This window comes from Bos javanicus, chromosome 13, assembly GCF_032452875.1.
Source record: "Bos javanicus breed banteng chromosome 13, ARS-OSU_banteng_1.0, whole genome shotgun sequence".
NCBI classification, from domain to species: Eukaryota; Metazoa; Chordata; class Mammalia; order Artiodactyla; family Bovidae; genus Bos; species Bos javanicus.
In genome coordinates this window covers 82,121,427-82,141,815 of record NC_083880.1, presented here as the reverse complement: position 1 = coordinate 82,141,815, position 20,389 = coordinate 82,121,427, and the positions used below count along the sequence as shown (strand labels likewise).

Here is a 20,389-nt window from a genome sequence, read left to right as displayed (position 1 = left end):
ATTTATATATGTATAGGTGTAAACAGATCCATAATTACATAGATGCACAGACAAAGAACATACAAAGTTCAGAGTAACCAGTGGTTCACAAAACCCATGAAGGAAAACTCTCTTCTCTTGGAAGCACAAATCTATACACCTCTACATCAGGCAGGTGTTGCTAAGGATGGAGCAGACAATGAATCAGGAAATGGAAACCATCATGGAAACCAGGCAAAATAATTCAAAGAAAAGGGGAAGCAGGGATTTATGAGCTGTGAATGACTCAAGCGGTAAATCTTGTGGGGTTTTTTGTTTGTTTGTTTTTTAAATATAGACTCCTTGGCAAACCAATGAAAATGTAGTCCTTTTGCCTAGGGAAAAGAAATAGTAATACATTCATAACTCTGGTCAGGAGCTCAATCTGTCCCAGATCGCTCCAAAGTTAACAATACTTTAACCTGGAGACTTTTAGTAGATTCTTCTAACCTGCATTTCCTTTCCCAAGAGATCACAGATTCGTCAGAAACACATTGCTCATAGTACAAACCTCCCCCTCATTTGTATTTTTGAAAGTCTCTGAATTGTATTTGCTATAGCTGTCTAGTATTAAGATACATTATACATAATCAGAAAAATCATACGGGCTAGCCTTTCTTCAAAACCCTCAAACTAGAAACTATGGCAAAATTTCTAACTCAAATTTCTAACACTTTCTATGACCTTGAAAAAGACAAGAAAGAAGTCAGATGCTAATATGAGAAGCCTACATAGGATCTATATGTTAGGAAGTGTTTTCTTAGTATTAAATTACAGTTGCACAACATCCATGTAGACTGATCTATGTGGGCAAATCTTTCATTTCAGAAAGGGCCCTGGGCAAATATTAGTATTTGTGAACACAATTCCTTTCTTAAGATCAGTAAAATATCTCTCTTTACTTTTGAAATTTGGATCTGATTGTACTTCAAAGACTTTCTCTAGAAGACCTCTAACTTGAAAGAAAAATCAAACCATTCAGGCACAAGAGAAGAAGATTTTGTAATGAGATTTAAAAAGAGCCAGAGGCAGAACCACACTTTTGAGGAGAGAAACAAAGAAAGGGCACCTGCTTCTGTCTGTGCTCCGACATCATCCATGACTGCCAATTTCAGAAGGCGACAACCGAAATCTCTAACCTTCAAGAGCAACAACTGTTCTCTTATCTAGTGCGTAGTAAACTATACGAGAAACAGGAACAAAGGAGAAACACCGATTTTGACTCGACTGCTTGAGAAAGGAGGTGTAGATAGATGGGGGAAATGCTTTGTCCTGATGAAAGGTGATTCACAGTGGCCAGCTGGACGGGTGGAGAACTTTGGAAATCTGTTAGCTTGATGTTATTACATCACTTCATCTCCTATCCTCCTGCGCTTTTGCCAGACAGGTATCTGGAAAGCAAACATGTATCTGCTACCCAGATGTAATGAAAAGCAATTAAGAATTTCTCTTTCTCTGACAATTCTAAGAGCAATCTTCAGAGGAAACCATCTAAATGTACAAGGATCCTACTTTATCTTAGAGTTCCACTTTAACTAATGGTTTCTAAATTACTTGAGTGGAAAATTAAGAATGCAAAACTTCACTTAAGGATGCATTAGGAACAAAGTGCTTTTGCAGTAAAGCTTTCATTAAGGAAGCTATGTATACACGCATTTAAAAACACACATCTCTTTCTTTAGAATATAGGTGAACAGATGAAGTAATCTGTTTGAATTATGATCTCTGGGACCAGGACTGTGTTTAGACTTCCAAAATGGATAAATTTCAGATTTTCAAAAATTGTTCTCTAACACTGACTTCCAAATGCAACCACTTTCTCCCTTACTTTCCTATTTAAGGTCTAAATGATTTCTGCTTCAAAAACTATTTGAATTGTTTTGAGCGGGGGAAAGAAAAACAAGTCTTTCTTTGTAAAAGAAAAACAACTGCATTGAAAAATTGACAAGTTAAAGAAAAAATGTAGAAAACATCAAAGGCCTTATAGACAAGTGCTTCTTAAACTTTCACGTGTGATGTATGTTTGGATCCACCTGGAGATCCTGCTAAAATGCAGACTCTGATTCAGTAGGCCAGAGAAGAGCCCATGATTCTACATTTCCAACAAGATCCCACTGAGATACCAATACTGCCCACCCTCCCAGGACCACACTTCCAGGTTGAAGGAACCAGGAAAATCACTCTCGGCCTGCCCTCAGTCACATAAGCCATAAAGAACACACACAAGTGCACAGGAAGTACTTTCTGAAGCACACCCAAGGGCTTCAGGTCCCCGAGACAGGTGGTGATTTCACTGCCATGCACTCAAGAGGGCATAGTAAGACACTGTCACAACAAGATAACTGTAAGTAAAATCTTGAGCTGGCCCCGCTTTATAACAAAAGTAAGTCATCTGTTCTATCTTCACCATTCTGGCTAGCCTCCTGCCTACTGCTATTCCTCGGGAGAACTACTGCATGAGTCACGAATCCCCGTGCCAACGCAGGAGACCTGGGTTCGATCCTTGGGTCAGGAAGATCCCCTGGAGAAGGATATGGTAACCCAGTCCAGTATTCTTGTCTGGGAAAGCCCATGGACAGAGGAGTCTGGCAGGCTACAGTCCCTGGGGTTGCAAAGAGCCAGACATGGCCTAGTGAGTAAACAGCAACAACATTAGGTAAAGGCTTCCCTGGGGGCTCAGTGGTAAAGGATCCACCTGCCACTGCCGGAGATGCAGGTGTGATCCCTGGGTCAGGAAGATCCCCTGGAGAAGGAAATGGCCACCCGCTTCAGTGTTCTTGCCTGGAAATCCCATGGACAGAGGAGCCTGGCTGGCTACAGTCCATGGGGTGGAAAAAGAGCAATAGGACTTAGCGACTAAACAACAACAATTAAGTAAATACGTTCCTGCTGCCATTTAGCCTGGAGCAAATTTACAGAGCTGTGCATAGAAGTGGCTCATCAATCAATCAGTTTTTGAATCTGGGACCCAATACTTAGGTGAGTCTCCTCAAATTAATTTGAGTGTTTTCCTTCTCTGCAGTCACTTAATAAACGTGGCCAGCCTTTTCTGACCAGAAGACACACAGGCCTCTCCTATCTTGGTTTTAGCTAGTCCGAAGGATAAGAACTTCATTGAGGAACCTTCCAAAATACACACACACACAACAACTCGTCTTTATACTATTCAGACTATTTTAAAAATTATCCACCCCAGACGTGTTCTCCCAAACTGGTTAAAAAAAAAAAATCATTGCGCTATTTATATGGAAACAGACATAGAAATTGTACTTATTTTTCAACTCAATTCCCAAGTATTATTCCATGCTAAGAACTACTGTTCTAAATAAGAAAATAGTATGTCCCAATGCAGTTATAAGCTTCACAATAGAATGCTAATCCAATATTCTTATTGGTGCCTGGTACACAGTACGCTCACACAAAAATATCTGCTGGTAAATAAATCTGGAGACTCAATGAACAGTATTGTCTTAGAAAACATCAGCAGACTAAAACATGCTCTCACTCTCATGACAGGTACGCCTCAGCCACAACTCACTGAATTAATCAGGATTTTTCACTTAGATTCATCATTCTTAATACAGAAGGCTAGGAGCAGGAAATTAAAACAGCCTCCCTGAGATCCTTTGTTCCAACAGCCTGTAACTAAAAAAATGACACAATAATTTACTCAAGATATATTTATCCACATCACAACCCTGTGTACCATGGCTTATGTCAGTGATTGCATTCCATTCTTCATTTTCAATCCATTGTTTTATGACATTACACTTATGTTTAAAATATTAAGGCCCTGAACGTATCTTCCCACCGGTTTGCAAACTGGCCCCTGAACATAGAGGGCAGGGAGGGACAGAAGAGAAATCCACTGGGAATGGGTAGTTTTAACAAAAAAGGCAACTTACACATGAAGTCTGTCCTGGGATCTGGAAGACAGTATATCTCTGCATGCGCCTGCCAGAATCTTAAGTTGATACAGTCCAGGCACAAAGTGGACTTCCCAGTTGACTCAGTTGAAAAGAATCCACCTGCGATGCAGGAGACACAGGAGATACGAGTTCGATCTCTGGGTTGGGAAGATTCCCTGGAGGAGGGCATGGCTACCCACTCCAGTATTCTGGCATGGAGGATCCCATGGACAGAGGAGCCTGGTGGGCTACAGTCCACAGGGTCACAAAGAGTCGGACATGACTGAACAACTGAGCACAGCCAGGCACATAGTCCAGGTGGTCTAACAACATCTTCCTATTTCGGGGCCACATCCTCTAACAGCATCTATGTGGGGACAGTGGGCAGGGTGTAGATTTCCAGGATGGAGATGGGGTAGCCACCCCCAATTGCCCCCATCCAGCTCCAGGATAAACTGGAGGTCACGCCCCTCCCTGACCTCCCCCAACCCTGAACCTCTGTCAGCTACAGCAAACGCACAGCTGAAATCTTACAGCCGAGGTTTTCCGGGTAGAGTCAACTGAGAGTTGCCCAAGGGTGACCGAATGGTGGAGAAACACGTTGGAGAAAAATGATCGAGATAAAGAGAAAATAATAAAATCCAGAAACGGCCACTTTTAAAATAACAAGGCAATTGTAAATGACAGCCTAGACTGAGCTTTAACCACACTGAACATTTTTTGTTCTGTGTCCACGTGAAACCAAAGTGACAGTCAGTTGCAAGTGTCAACTACATTAACAGCAAACAGGAGCAGGTGTGACCCTTCCTTTCGCTTCTAATGCTGGATTCCTCTTCCCACTGGTCAGGGCGACAACCCCAGGCACAGCTTGGGCTGCTGATTCAAACAACCGCACAAACAAAATGGAAACAGGTGAAGGTACTTGACTCGAGGGCGACACCGAAACACGTCCGCTTTCCCTCTCCTCTCTGATGAACTTTCCAACAGTTTCTCCTGTCCTCCTTCTAGAAGGAAGGAGAATTCTGACCCGCGCTTCTCTCTGAAGAATTTAGGAGGCTCTCAAGGTGACACTGACACGGTACAGCCTTTTCAACCCCACAGCAAATCCATTTTCCGAAAGAATCAACAGTCATTACACAAGGAGAGGAAGAGAGGGCTTCTTCACCATTCTGTCAGTTTGGCCTCTTGTCCTTGAAGAAATAAAAGCCCACTCCGAAGAAATACTTCAGAAAAACCTCAGTTTAGGAAAAAGAAATCTCTTCTTCTCTTTTACCTTTTCATTTCGTTTTTGCTTTTGTAGTTGCCCGCATTGGTATCATTGTTTAAAAAAAAAAAAAAGAAGGGTGGAAACAAGGTAATGGAGCACACGTCTGAGATACGGGCTAGACAAGAAATGCCACGAGGCTCAGTGAGAAAAGGCGCTCGTTTTCTCTGAAACTAGCTTTGTTTGTTACCAGCCTTTTCAGGTCGGGGCCCCACGAGAGTCCTCCTGCCGGGTGTCGCTTCCTCTTGGACCTCAAAGCCGAAAGGTTGGCGCTGGGGCTCAAAAGCACACGCTCCACACCCTCTCCCGGCAGGCTGTGCGCCTGGCTGGTTACGGGCCTCATGGCGGGTGGGCGGGGCCGGCGGAGATCTCGCGGGAGCGCTCAGCCCGGAAGCTGCAGGCTCGGGGGAGGGGCTCTGCACGTGGCTGGGCGCAGCCATGTTGAGTTGAGAGTTGCCACTGGGCTTCTGCCCTCAGAGCCCTCGGGTGCCGGTGCAGGAGGTCGTGTTGCCCCAGGAGCTCTGGTCTGAACGCAGGGTGCGAGGCCTCTGCACACAGTCCCCTGTGAGCCAGTGACTCCAGACTAAGCACAAAGGGAGAGAGAAAAAAAAAAAAAGGTTGGACTTTCTTACCCCAATTCTAGTTTGATTTCCCTGGAATTGTAAATGGGCTTTGCTGGTCATACATGCAGAATCGTTGCAGCAAAAATAAAAATGAGTGAGCAGCCTTTGGCACATACCAGCCAAACGGGTCTGTGACAGTTAAACAATCTTGCTTATTTTTTAACTGTTACTACTAACACACACCTGTAGCTGGACTTGTCCCTCACAAAGCTAATTACTCTCTGACTCCATGTAGATTATACTCTGCACCTGGCGTAGTTCTCCCCCTACATTTTCTTGTGGGATTCTGCATCTCGAAAGGAAGAAGCTCACAGCCAATAACTTCCGGGACACCAGACCGGGTTACCTAGCCTCCTGACACCAGCTTTTGGCTGTAAAATTGCAACAACAACAACAAAAAAATGTATATACAAGAACTTCATGAGGACATAAAACCTCTCCCTATTCGCCAGGCAGGGCTACTCTGGTGGTGCCATGGTTAAGAATCTGCCTGCAATGAAAGTGATGTGCTGGTTTGATCCCTGGATCAGGAAGAGCCCCTGGAGGAGGACATGGCAACCCACTCCAGTACTCTTGCCAGGGAAATCCCATGGACAGAGGAGCCTGGTGGCCTGCAGACCATGGGGTCACAAAGAGACTCGACTTAGCAACTAAACTATAAGTTCCCCAAGGGAGGGGGCACAGTTCTTGAGGCAGTAGCCTGCTGTATATTCCCATTGCCCGGCAAAGAGAAAGTCACTCTATTTCTTCCAAACTCTGTCTCTCTATTTTTTTATCTGGCACCAGTGGACTTGGGTGGGGGCAAGATTTTGGCAGCAGTATTTCATTATATTAACTGGTTGGATTGGCTGAAAGGTAGCGTTTTTAAACGTTTTGTAGCTGGAGATGTTCCCGTCTCACTCGATACCTGTGACGCCACACTGGAGGGGCGGGAGCAGACCGTGCCCTCCCGACAGCGAGAGGAGCTGCAGGCACAGGGCAGGAAGGCGCTGTTGTCCTGGACCCGCTTCATCTCTGCCCCTCCCTTCTGGGCGCAGAGCCGAGCCACACACAGGCGAGTTCTCTTCACGAAGCACCATCAGTGTGGCATTTGGCATCAGGGACACTCCTTTTCTGGCCTCGCCCATTTGCTGCACACAGTCCAGCTAAGGCAGGAAAAGCTGAGGACTCTGGAAACTGACCTGAGGGGCTCACAAAATGCCCATCTATGGCTTCCAAACAGAATATCCTTTACCATCAAAAGGAGGGGGTGGGGAACAGTTGATTCTGACTCCAGGCATATTCTAGCAATCATTTGAAAATATTCCTATAGATAATCAGAATACATACTCATGACATAACATGTATGTATCTTGGTCCAGACTTTAAGAGATATGCTATTTTGAATGTTGCTGATTCTATCCCTAGATGGGTAAGATCCCCTGGAGAAGGAAATACAACCCACTCAAGTATTCTTGCCTGGAGAATCTCATGGACAGAGGAGCCTGGTGGGCTACAGTCCATGGGGTTGCAAAAGAATCCGACATGACTGAGCAGGAGATTTTGAATGTTAACATAATACGCCATCACCTAGATATATTTATTATGTGACATCCTGAGATGGTCAAGTCAGAAACCGAGGCACCAACCTCGTGTCTCTGCCCCACCTTTCTAGACCCCATCAAGCTCAGCACCAGATCAAATCCATCTTCTCTGCATTCTCTATCTGCACTCCGGGCTCAGGCCTCCATCACTCCTTGTCTCCATCACTGCTGTCTCCAGCAGCCTCGGACCTGCATTCCCCATTCCATTCCTCAGGTCTGGTTGTCATGCAGGGTTTGCCTGCCAGTGGGGGAGGAGGGGGTGCTGTCCTGTTATGGCTTTACTCTTCCTCTCCCAGATCATAAATCTAAGCACCAGGCTTTGCAGTCTCCCTAGAGGAATGGGCACACTTTCAAAACGTACCAGTCACTTGGTGTGTGCTACTAGTAGCCCTCCTCATGTCCGACTCTTTGTGACCCTGTGGACTGTGGCCCACCAGGCTCCTCTGTCCGTGGGATTTCCCAGGCAAAAATACTAGAATGAGTTGCCTTTTCCTTATCTAGGGGATCTTCCTGACCCAGGGATTGAACTTGCGTCTCCTGCATTGCAGGCAGATTCTTTACTGTTGAGCCATCAGGGAAACCCACTAGAAACCCTGCTACCCATCAAAGTGAATTTTCTAAGATGACCGCCTGGTGTTAGTCCTTTGCTGAAATCCTTTCTTTTCAAAGGCTCTGAGACCATTGCTCTAAGGGTAAAGTGAGTTAAGCCCATACTTCTTTTTAACGTGGATTTCAAAGCTGTGAATCACATTTGCCCAGCGCATCTCCTTGCTTTCGCTCTCTACGATTCGTGCCGCAGTCCTGTGATACCAACTGTAGGAACCCCACCCAGCGTCTGGCTCCAGGCTCAGGGCACAGTTCTTTCCCCCAAACCTGAGCCTTAACAGCGCATCCATCAGTGCACTTACCGGATGGGCACAGTCCACAAGCTGAATTCATCTTGGAGCCCCTATTGTCTGGTAGGGACTTTGGTATCCTGGAAACATTAACAGTTGTCGAATTGCTTTAATAGGACATCAGAAGTTACCCATTCATTCTTAAGCTGATGTTCCCAAAACCTCACAGGTGCTGGGGTGGAGAGGGTTGACAAGAGAGGTAGCAGAATGGATTTTGAATATTCAAGCTCTGACACTTATATTAAAAATCTGTCAGTGAGAGGGAATGAGAAGCATCTTAGTTTCATGTACTCCACTGTGACTTTAAATGATTCCCTCGTCAAGGGAAAGCATGTGTAGAATTACTTAGGATAAGACGATTAAAAAAAAAATGTCAACCATTAGTGAGAAGTTAATTTTGCTTTCAAATCCTTGGTTAACTTTTGAGTTGATTTTGATATGTTCATTTGTAGCTCTCTTTTATAGCAAAGCTTCCAAAGACTTATGAAAGGTGTGGCAATTATAAAAGAAAGAGTTCTATGAAAGAGTATGGTGGGAGGGCGACTTCTCTGGCAGTCCAGTGGTTAAGACATTGCCTTACAATGCAGGTGAGCAGGATTGATCCCTGGTCCAGGAACTAAGACCCCACATGCCTCGTGACTAAAAAGCAAGGTATAAAACAGAAGCAATATTATATTAACACCAAATTCAATAAAGACTTTTAAAATGGTCCACATCAAAAAAAGAATCATTGTTAAAAAAAAAAAAAAAAAACACGGGGGGCCTTGTGTGACACATGTGTGCACAGACACAGAGTAGATAAAGCTTCACAGTGAGGTCCTTTTGGTCGCCTAGATCTTATAAATCTTGACATCAGCATTACCTACGACCACACTGTAGGCATCCATATAATTAGAAACCATGTTCCACTCGTGCTTAAAGTTCCCCCATGGCTCCCCACCAGATCCTGAGCATGGCTTTCTGTGTCATTCATTATCCAGGTCTTTCCCACCTCTCCAATCACACAAAACACTATCCTTTGCTCTGTCATGAGAAGCTCCTTACAATCCCCAAACAGGCCATGGTCTTTCCCACATCCTTCTGTTCCCCAACCAGGCCCTTTCTCTGTGTCTCTGCCTGTCGGAAACACCTTTTGTCTTTCAAAATACCCCTCTGAAATTATCCTTCCTGTAAAATCCCACCATAGTGAACATCTCTTAATTTTGTTTGCCCGACGATGTTATATGTCAGTTATATCTCAATAAAGCTGGAAAAGTTTTTAAATAAAATGTTTTATTTCCCAGATGGAGGTCCCCGTATTTCTCCATCCTACAGAGCCTGGGTCAGAGAGTTCAGTTCAGTTGCTCAGTTGTGTCCGACTCTTTGCGACCCCATGAATTACAGCACGCCAGCCCTCCCCATCCATCACCAACTCCCAGAGTTCACCCAAACTCATGTCCATCGAGTCAGTGATGCCATCCAGCCATCTCATCCTCTGTCGTCCCCTTCTCCTCCTGCCCCCAGTCCCTCCCAGCATCAGAGTCTTTTCCAATGAGTCAACTCTTCGCATGAAGTGGCCAAAGTACTGGAGTTTCATCTGTAGCATCAGTCCTTCCAATGAACACCCAGGACTGATCTCCTTTAGAATGGACTGGTTGTATCTCCTTGCAGTCCAAGGGACTCTCGAGAGTCTTCTCCAATACCACAGTTCAAAAGCATCAATTCTTTGGCGCTCAGCTTTCTTCACAGTCCAACTTTCACATCCATACATGACCATTGGAAAAACCATAGCCTTGACTAGACGGATCTTTGTTGGCAAAGTAATGTCTCTTCTTTTGAATATGCCATCTAGGTCAGAGAGTAGCCCACCCAAATCCTCAGCTAAGTGATCTCAAACAGGGGACTTTTTTCCTTGGCTGTGCTGGGTCTTTGTTGCTGCACTGCAAGCTTCCTCTAGCTACAGCAATCGGAGGCTGCGCTCTGGCTGTGGTGTGCAGGTTTCTTACTGCGGTGGCTTCTCTTGCTGCGGAGCACAGGCTTTGGGGCACATGGGCTTCAGCAGTGGAGGCGTCACACTGGGGACTAACAGTCTAAAGTAACCAAGCGGACCTTCACACAGAGTGGCGTGGCACTGCAGGGCATCAAAGGGGCAGGCTCTCGAGCAAAAGCGTCCAGCTTTGTCACCAGGAATAAGGTGTCCAGGTTGTGCTGAGTCTCAGCTTGCCCATTACCAATGGGGATAATGATACTGGCCTAGCAGAGCTTTTGTTCAGATTATAAACGGCATGCACAAAGCACTTAGCCCAGGGTCTAAAGCATGGTAGTGTCTCCATAAATCCTAGGTTTCATGATTCTGACCTTTAAGGAAGGATTTCTGACAGTGCAATCTGTCTAGGTGGCTAGTAAAGATGTCAGTTCCTAGGCCCCATAACCAACCCACTGAGCCCACTGAACCAAAATTCAGGCCCCCAAATTGCATTTCAGCACACTTCCCAGGATATCCTTAAATCAGAATCACACATCTGAAAGTCCCTGAAATACAGTGGAGACCAAAGAAAATAAAAAGATAGAAGGGACACGAGTCTCGCTGCTGCTGTTGACGATCAGAACAATGATAATAACAAGAACAATATTAACAACAGCCATAACATCAACAAGAGTGAGAGTAATATCAGCTGATGCAAAACACCATTGCCAGGTTGTTCTAAATGCTTTACGTATGTTAATTTTTTAATCCCCAATGTAAGGTCCGGAGTTAGAGTAGGCGAGTTTCAGAAAAAGAATGAGACTGGCACTCTACAGGAACAGATCATCTTTAATGAGGCGAGAAGGGGCAGCAGTCAAATTAGCGAGCTGCTGCACTTATCTAAGAAAAGAGTAAGTATATATAGGCATGTATGCAGAAAGCTACTGTCTTTAAACGGCTGGGGCAAGGAGTTCTGGAGATCAGCCAGAGGCTGGGCCAGCTTGGAGCTGGGCGTAATCAACCTAATGTCTATTTTTTTCTTCGGGTGAGAAAGTTATTTGTTTTGCCTAGAATGGTGGGGAGGGCCTGGAGGGGAGTTTTAACTCCAGGCTACCTTGAGCCATGCAACTTTGCTTCACCCACAACAGCCCCACAAAATACGTCATGTAATCATTCCCACAGGCCAGATGAAGAAATTGAAGCTCAAAGGGATCAAGTAACATAGCCAGGATCACAAAGCAAGTCAATGGTGAAGCCACACGTCAAGCCCAGGCAGGCTGTCTGCAGAGGACAAGCTCTGAGCTGCCGTGCTCGGACGGGAAGACATGTCCCGCACCGTCCAGATGCTGCCGGCAGCCCCCCAAGTCTGTCACTGTGACCACAGGCATCGCCCCCAAGTCTCTGCTTCCCATCTCACGGCACAGGCACAACTGCGCACCCATGTCTGGCCCAGTGTGTCTGCACCCCGCCGCTCCCGTGTGACCCTCCCGACTGCCAAGTGCTGTCTCTGCCCTCACCCACTCATCCTTGAGCCCAGAGTACAGCCTGTCATGGATAAGGAGGCTCTCAATACGTAGGTGCGGAATAATTGATCCCCTGGGTGAGCTCGGAACTCCACCTGCTGTTAGATCTTCAAACTGCAAGGATAAACGTTTGCAACTTAATTTTTCACTCAGGGAATTTCTTTCAAGTCGCTTATATAGATATCGTCTAATCTGTAAACCTAGATCTTCTCTTTCCCCAATAAGATCTTCAGAAGCTCTTCTTAACAATGAAGAATTAATAATGAATTGGACATTGTGTCCAATGTCCCCTTGGACACGGGGTCAGGATCAGTTGGTATTTATTGTATGCCTACTGTGTGCCAGGTGCTAAGCAGGCAGTATGATGAGTGCTTTTCAGAGGGCGCCACGTAGCAGGTGCTTGCTTAGTCAACATTTGACAGGCTCTGAGGGTCACACTGTGCGCGTGTGTGCGCGTGCACGCATGCGCTTAGTCATGTTCGACTCTGCAACCCTATGGACTGAACAGCCCACCGGCTCCTCTGGCCATGGGATTTCCCAGTCAAGGATGCTGTTCAGTTCAGTTCAGTTCAGTCACTCAGTCGTGTCCGACCCTGAGGATACTGTAGTGGTTACCATTTCCAACTCCAGGGGATCTTCCCGACCCAGGGATCGAAACCACATCTCTTGGGTTTCCTACGCTGGCAAGTGGATTCTTTACCACTGTGCCACCTGCAGAGCCCAAGGTTCACATTAGGCCATCCCAGTGACTAGGAGATGAAACTGAGTCTGAGATGATTTGCAAGCCTACAGGACTCAGGGCCTCAGGCTGTCAGTTCAAAGTCCTTCCTCCCAGGTAAGGTAGAGACGGTTTAAAAGGGAACCCTCTTACACTGCTGGTGGGAATGCAAACTAGTACAGCCACTATGGAGAACAGTGTGGAGATTCCTTAAAAAACTGGAAATAGAACTGCCAAATGACCCAGCAATCCCACTGCTGGGCACACACACAGAGGAAACCAAAATTGAAAGAGACACGTGTACCCAAATGTTCATCGCAGCACTGTTTATAATAGGCAGGACCTGGAAGCAACCTAGATGTCCACCAGCAGACGAATGGATAAAGAAAGCTGTGGTACATATACACAATGGAGTATTACTCAGCCATTAAAAAGAATACATTTGAATCAGTTCTAATGAGGAGAATGGAACTGGAGCCTATTATACAGAGTGAAGTAAGTCAGAAAGAAAAACACCAATACAGTATACTAACGCATATATATGGAATTTAGAAAGATGGTAACAATCACCCTGTATGTGAGATAGCAAAAGAGATACAGATGTATAGAACAGTCTTTTGGACTCTGTGGGAGAGGGAGAGGGTGGGATGATTTGGAAGAACAGCATTGAAACATGTATAATATATGTGAAATGAATCGCCAGTCCAGGTTTGATGCATGATACAGGATGCTCGGAGCTGGTGCACTGGGATGACCCAGAGGGATGGGATAGGGAGGGAAGGGGGAGGGGGATTCAGGATGGGGAACACGTGTATACCCTTGGCAGATTCATGTCAGTGTATGGCAAAACCAATACAATATTGTAAAGTAGTTAGCCTCCAATTAGAATAAATAAATTTAAAATTAAAAAAAAAGAAAAAAGTTTAATACAAGGGCCCTACAAGCTTTGGGTAAATCTTCTAACTACAGTGGTTTACATTTTCTTTCAGGCCTATGTAGCATGAAATATTTATTAACAGTACCTTAAATTTTTATAGTACTTACTACCTCTTGACTGGATTTCACATGAATTAATTTTAAAAGGGCAGTCTTTGAAAAAGGTGTCAAATGATTTATTCAAATGTTCTTTCCATATATCCTGTAGTGCCTTAGATTTACAGAAGTTTCAAATATAGGAAAAGCAGATATAAAATTTGACAGATAAAACACCAAAATAACATGTACTATAACATTTTATCATGACACAAATTCCTAGCTGATTCCTAGCAAATTCTGATAATGGATCAAAGAGATAACCCTAAGAATAGGAAAACGGTGGATTCTACCCACCCAAGTGTGGGCTGGACCTAGTGACTCACTTGTAATGAACAGAATACAACAGATGTGAAGAGCTCTTGCTTCTGAGGTTCGATTACAGAAGACTGAATCTGTCTTGCTTGTTCACTCTATGAAGCCATGTTGTGAAAAGCTCCTTGGAGAGGCCCACATGGCAAGCAGCCCAGGGAGGAAAACAGCCATGGAGTTACCGAAGCGTCCAGTCCAGCTACTCCTGAGGAAATATCCACGCCCCCAGACTGAGCCCAAGAGCATGTCCTTTCCAGTCAAGGTGTGAAATGAGGTCAGATTGAGGTGTCCCTGGGCTGGAAGGCTCTGCTAAGCCACACCTAGGTTCTCTATCCACAGAAACTGCTGCTGTTGCTAAGTCGCTTCAGTCATGTCGGACTCTGTGCAACCCCATAGATGGCAGCCCACCAGGCTCCCCCATCCCTGGGATTCTCCAGGCAAGAACACTGGAGTGGGTTGCCATTTCCTTCTCCAATGCATGAAAGGGAAAAGTGAAAGTGAAGTCGCTCAGTCGTGTCTGACCCTCAGCGACCCCATGGACTGCAGCCTACCAGGCTCCTCTGTCCATGGGATTTTCCAGACGAGAGTACTGGAGTGGGGTGCCATTGCCTTCTCCGCCACAGAAACTATGAGAGAATAAACGTGTGTGATTATAGCTACATGATTCATTATTGGGGGAAAGTGTCACACAGCAATAGCTAGCTAATACAGAATGGAAAGGATGCATGCAGTGAATGCCTCTGGGCCCATCCCATCCTGGGCCCACCTCGGACATGATCTGCAGCTGCAGGGAACAGTACCACAGGAGCTCAAGCGACCCTCTAGTGACAGAATCCCATCTGGAGAATACTCAGTATTCCTTCCTCCTGCCCCAGAGTCTGCCTCAATGCCACAGGCGTGCTTGGCAGGAAGAGCAAGGGATTTAATGGGCACAAAGTCACCTACACAGAAGAGAACCCAAGCAGGTAGATAAATTCCCAAACTTCCACACTTCAGAGGGACAGTTCTAGAAGGATTTCTACACACTTCTCAGAGGCTGCTGATGGGCCAATTGAGTTGCCATTACCCAGAGCAATAACCTTGCTAAAAAGTGCTTACGTGGCCCCTGCTTCCTTCTCTGGCTCACTTCCCATACTCTTTGTGTGCGTCCCATGATCACCTCTCAAATAAACCACCTACCTTCAAAGTCTTGTCTTAGGCTCTATTTGGGGGGAAACCCATAATAAGACCATGCTGACTGAGCTATCCACTGCGATAGCTTTTCAGTAGCAGGGGGCAGGGGAAAGGAGCTATGGGTCACGTTTGCGTTTTGTGTGTGTGCTGTCATATCCGACTCTTTGCGACCCATGGACTGTAGCCCGTCAGGTTCTTCTGTCCATGGGATTTTTTCCAGGCAAGATTACTTGAGTGGTTTGCTATTTCCTCATCCAGGGGACCTTCCCAACCCAGGGATAGAACCTGCATCTCCTCTGTCTCCTGCATTGCAGGTGGATTCTTTACCACTGAGCCATAAAGGAAACCATGGGTCATGTTGAGGGGAAGCAAAGGGTTTGGTTTGCTTAGAACAGTTTTCAAACTTTTCTGAAAGATTTGGATCATTTGTTATAATGTAGGTTCCAAGTCCCTTTTCCTAGAGAATCTGATTCCTAGAAAGAAGCCTAGGAATCTGAATTCTTAACTCACACATATCCCAATGGATTTTTTTTAGCAGTCAAATCCAGGGAACAGTGAGCTGGTGAACAATGGGCTTGGTGCCAAGGGAAGAAGGAAAAGAGCAAATCTGGCCAAAACCATGCTTATGAAGAACCTCAGAATCTTCCTTTAAAGACTGTTACTCAGCCATAAAAAGGAGTGCATTTGAGTCAGATGTAGTGAGGTGGATGTACCTGGAGCCTCTTACACAGAGTGAAGTAAGCTAGAAAGAGAAAAACAGATGTCATATATTAACACATATATATGGAATCTAGAAAAATGATATTGATGAAGCTAGTAGAGAATGGACTTGTAAACATAGTGGGGAAAGGTGAGAGTGGGGCAAACTGAGAAGTTAGCCCTGACATGCACACACTCTCATGTCTGAGACAGAGTGGGGAGTTGCTAAGCACCACACAGAGCCCAGCCTGGTGCTCTGTGATGACCTAGAGGGGTGGGACGGGGCGGAGGGAGGCTCAGGACTGAAGGGATACATATATACACGTGTGTGTGTGTGTATAATTATATGTGTGCACATATATGTATAATTATGATATGTGTTGTTGCATGGCAGAAACCAACACAAAATTGTAAAGCGATTTTCCACCAATTAAAAAATTAAATAAAACGTTTTTCAAAACGACTGGAATGTATTCTGAGACTAATGGAGAGCCACTGAAGGTTTTTGAGCAGATAACTATGATGATTGAGTTATTGTGAAATTAGTTGGGAGCAACAAGACTTAAATGGATTTCCCGAGACAAGACTTTAGGTGAGATACACTGTGAGGAAGATGAGGGCAATAAAAAGGTATTGCAGGTATTTAGATGATGTGGAATAGAGATTCAATGCAGATAATTGAACAAAAAAGGAGAAATAGCTTTTTGTGAACTAAGCCTGAAATGTGAATTAAATAGGTTCACTTCACAACATATCCGTCTCTGAACCGCCTGCAGACTGTGTTCGTAGGGCCTCTGTGCACTTTGTTAGGATTCTTGGCATGCAGTATTCATCTCTTTTTGGTAATTAATTACCCTTACATTACTCTCAAAGTTATGGAATTTTCTCAGGGGAAAACTCTACCATGTACTTAAGAAATGAATGATTATTTATGTAATTGGACTGCCTGGAAACATTTACATTTTTCCCTTATGATGATTAAAGCCTAATGCAAATAGTGTTTTTAACATAGGTTCCAAACATATTTTAATTTGTATAATTGGAAGTTTGACACTTACCTGAATGTTAGCTTGGAAGTGAAGCAGATTTTCTAATTAAATCGAAGAAGAAATTCATTACTGACTTAAAAGAAAATGTTATAACAAAAAGAAGGGAAGGAAATATACCAACATAGTCTTTTGGTTTGGGCTGCATTTTGCTTACATATTTGTTTGTCATTCGGGCAAAAGGATTAAGCAGTAACTATCATGATACGGTTACCCACATTCATAAGGCTGAGAAATTTTATTATTACTATTTTAGTAGCAAATACACTTCTCTCTGCTCCTCCCCCTCCCCTCTCCTCTTCCTTGTTATCCCTCCCACCTCTCATGAGCACTGTGAGTGCATGGCGCAAGAATACCCGATTCCGTGGTGGCTCTGACGGTAAAGAGTCTGTCTGCAATGCAGGAGACCTGCGATAGATCCCTGGGTTGGGAAAATCCCCGGAGAAGGAAACGGGCAACCTACCCCAGTATTATTGCCTGGAAAATCCCATGGACGGAGGAGCGTGATGGGCTATAGTCCATAGGGCGGTAGAGTCGGACACAACTGAGCAACTTCACTTTCAAGATGGAAGCTGTCTCTTTGTAACATACATCCCAAGTACAATGTAAGAATGTGGAGTGTGGAGTTAGCCCTGTTATCGTCCCAGCCATGGTATTTGCACGCTAAGTGCCTGTGGGCAATCATAGTTAGCTCAACCTCAGGTTATCTGTAAACCTAAAACGAAGCCACATGAATGAGACTCTTGGAAGAAAGTCTGATGCCTGATAAGAGTCCATATAACAGTGGTGGGTCTTTATTACCCCTCACCGTGCGCACCGAGGAGTCTAGCTGTGACGCAGGCGTGGTAGGTGCGGTGCTGGGCCACGTGGATCCCTCCCCGTACCTCTTAGGGCTGCCTCCTTCATAGACTCCTCTCCACCTTCTTCAGGAATGAAGTCCCCAGTGTCAAGTATTCATTACAAAAACAGCCAAAGAAATGAAAGCGTGTTTATTTACTGTGAATAAGGAAATCTAGGTCTTGCATGAATCCCTAAACTTAATTGGCACTGAAATAGGTCGTGCTTCCTTCTTTCTCAGTTGAATCAGAAGATACTCTTCCCTCACTTAACTGATGTAATGGATGAGTGAGGGGACACTAAAATTAAGCAGCATCTTACTTGTCCTTTCAAAGTGGTCTAATGGAGGGCGGTAGTGAGGAAGGAGAAGGATACTGCTGTTCAGATAGTCTAAATGTAGGGACGACAAAGTGCACAAAAATATTAGTTATATACGTCAGAAGGGTGACCCCTAGAAGGGATGGACTTGGGAAAGAGCTGGGAAGAAGCACTTCCTTTTATCAAAGCTGGATTGTCTCCCATGAGAAAAAAGTCTCAAAAAAGTTGTTCAGCAGCTGAAGGTGCAAGTCGACCCCAAACTCCCTAACTACCCTTCCCGCTCCAACCTCCCACCAGCAACCATAAGCTCATTCTCTAAGTCTGTGAGTCTCTTCCTATTTTGTAAGTTCATCTGTATCATGTCTTTTTAGATTCCACATATAATGGAACTCTGCTCAATGTTATGTGGTAGCCTGGATGGGAGGGGGTCCTGGGGGAGAATGGATACATATGCATGTATGGCTTTGTTGCTCACCGGAAACTATTACAACATTGTTAATCACTTATAACTCAATACAAAATAAAAAGTTAAAATAAATGCAGGGACAAAAGCTCAGAAGAAGGCATCCAAAGCTAAACCAAGATGTTCTTGCCCTAAGCTAAGCTAAGTCACTTCAGTCGTGTCCGGCTCTGTGCGACCCCATGGACAGCAGCCCACCAGGCTCCACCGTCCCTGGGATTCTCAAGGCAAGAACACTGGAGTGGGTTGCCATTTCCTTCTCCAATGCATGAAAGTGAAAAGTGAAAGTGAAGTCGCTCAGTCGTGTCCGACTCCTAGCGACCCCATGGACTGCAGCCCACCAGGCTCCGCCGTCCCTGGGATTCTCCAGGCAAGAGCACTGGAGTGGGGTGCCATTTCCTTCTCCAGTGCATGAAAGTGAAAAGTGAAAGTGAAGTCGCTCAGTCGTGTCCGACTCCTAGCGACCCCATGGACTGCAGCCCACCAGGCTCCGCCATCCCTGGGATTCTCCAGGCGAAAGCACTGGGGGTGCCATCGCCTGGGTCACCCAATTATCAACATATGAAGTCACATACTCTCAGCTTGTCTCTACAAGGTCAACTAGTCAGTCTGTTAATGCCCTATTATTAAACCTTTGGTGGAATGAATGGATAAAGAAAGCAGAAGTATTTCAAAAGGAAGAAAGAAGCCAGAGAATTAAGAGAGAAACAGAGATATGACAACACTCAGGGAAAAGATCAGAACGGTTAGTTTTGGGTACAGCATGCCGGATGTAGTTAAAAAGAAAAGGCATTAAGCCAGGGGATTCAGGCAAGCATACGCCTGGCAACACAGCCAAAGAAACTGGTAAGAGAGGCTGCATGGTGTTGCTTACAGCCAGTGGAGAAGACACCTAACGCGGAAAGCACCCACACCACTCCCGGTGGCCTCAGCAACCAGAACTCCCCTTCACACAAATAACACAGAGGTTAGAAAAGATGTATGTAAGTAAAAGCCATCCTTCACAGGAACAATCAGCACCCTGTGGGAAACGGTCCAGAGAGGAACTTGGGAGATATGTGTGCAGAAGACAGAGAATGAAACCTTGGGAGCATAGACTTGGGTCGGCAATGCAAGTGATTGAATTAACCCCCCAAACCTAAGAATTTTTGTGTTGTGAATGCGTGTCGACTGGCTTCTAAAAATCCTTATAAAGTATTGGCAAATCACTGGCCACTGCTTTGTGGGAAAAACTCTGAGGTCTCGGGAATACCAGGGCTTATTTATCTAGGGGAAAAAATGGACGGAATAGCTATGAATACCCTCCCTGGCTTATTCTCCAACCAGGAACCGGGGTAGACGGCCAGAGGCATTCATAAGAACAGCGCAGAGAGACAGGATACAGGTTTGTTGTCTCTTCCCTAAAGCTAATCTGTCTGTCAAGTAATGCATAGTTTTCTCAGAAGGTGAGGCAACAGGGAGCGTAGACTTGAACATGGACTAGACCTGAAGAGTGAACAACACTGAGAGGAAGCACACTTAATGGCCGCCCTTGTGCACTCACAAAGGGAGGTGTGGAAAAGTCAGAGTGAAAACACACCAGTGCTTTCAGCCATGATGATAGTTATCAGACTGAATCCGGTGGTGAGGGAAAGGGTAATCTGCCACTGTCACCTAGAAACACAACCCAGAGACATCTGTGCTGCTGCTGTTTGCTGGCTTTGCAGGTCACTCCTTGCCCAGCTCTGTGCTGAACTCCTGTGCAATCTCATTTAGTCCTCGCTACAACATAGAGACTGTTAATCCCAGTTTTGCAGCTGAAGAAAAGTTGAGCTCAGGATGTTTTTACACCTTGGCTTCCCTGGTAGCTCAGATGGTAAAGAATCCGCCTGCACCTGGGTTCTATCCCTGGGCTGGGAAGATTCCCCTGAAGGAGGGCATGACAGCCCACTCCAGTATTCTTGTCTGAAGAATCCCTCTGGACAGAGGAGCCTGCCGGGCTACAATCCACGGGGTTACAAAGAGTCAGACACGACTGAGTGACTAAGCACAACA

The 20,389-nt window shown here is 45.3% G+C and overlaps 1 long non-coding RNA gene across 2 annotated transcripts in view; it reads right to left on the bottom strand.

Annotated features, from left to right (window-relative positions):
• Positions 1 to 5,670, bottom strand: part of LOC133259926 (uncharacterized) — a 155,831-nt gene extending 150,161 nt beyond the window's left edge. The window contains exons 1-2 of one of the 2 annotated variants that reach the window (XR_009740596.1): positions 4,447 to 5,670; positions 3,924 to 4,046 (exon numbers count right to left, since the gene is read on the bottom strand). This is a non-coding gene — a long non-coding RNA (uncharacterized LOC133259926). The remainder of the gene's footprint in view (positions 1 to 3,923; positions 4,047 to 4,446) is intronic. The other variant, XR_009740594.1, reaches the window with a different exon arrangement.
• Between the last annotated feature and the right edge of the window lie 14,719 nt (positions 5,671 to 20,389).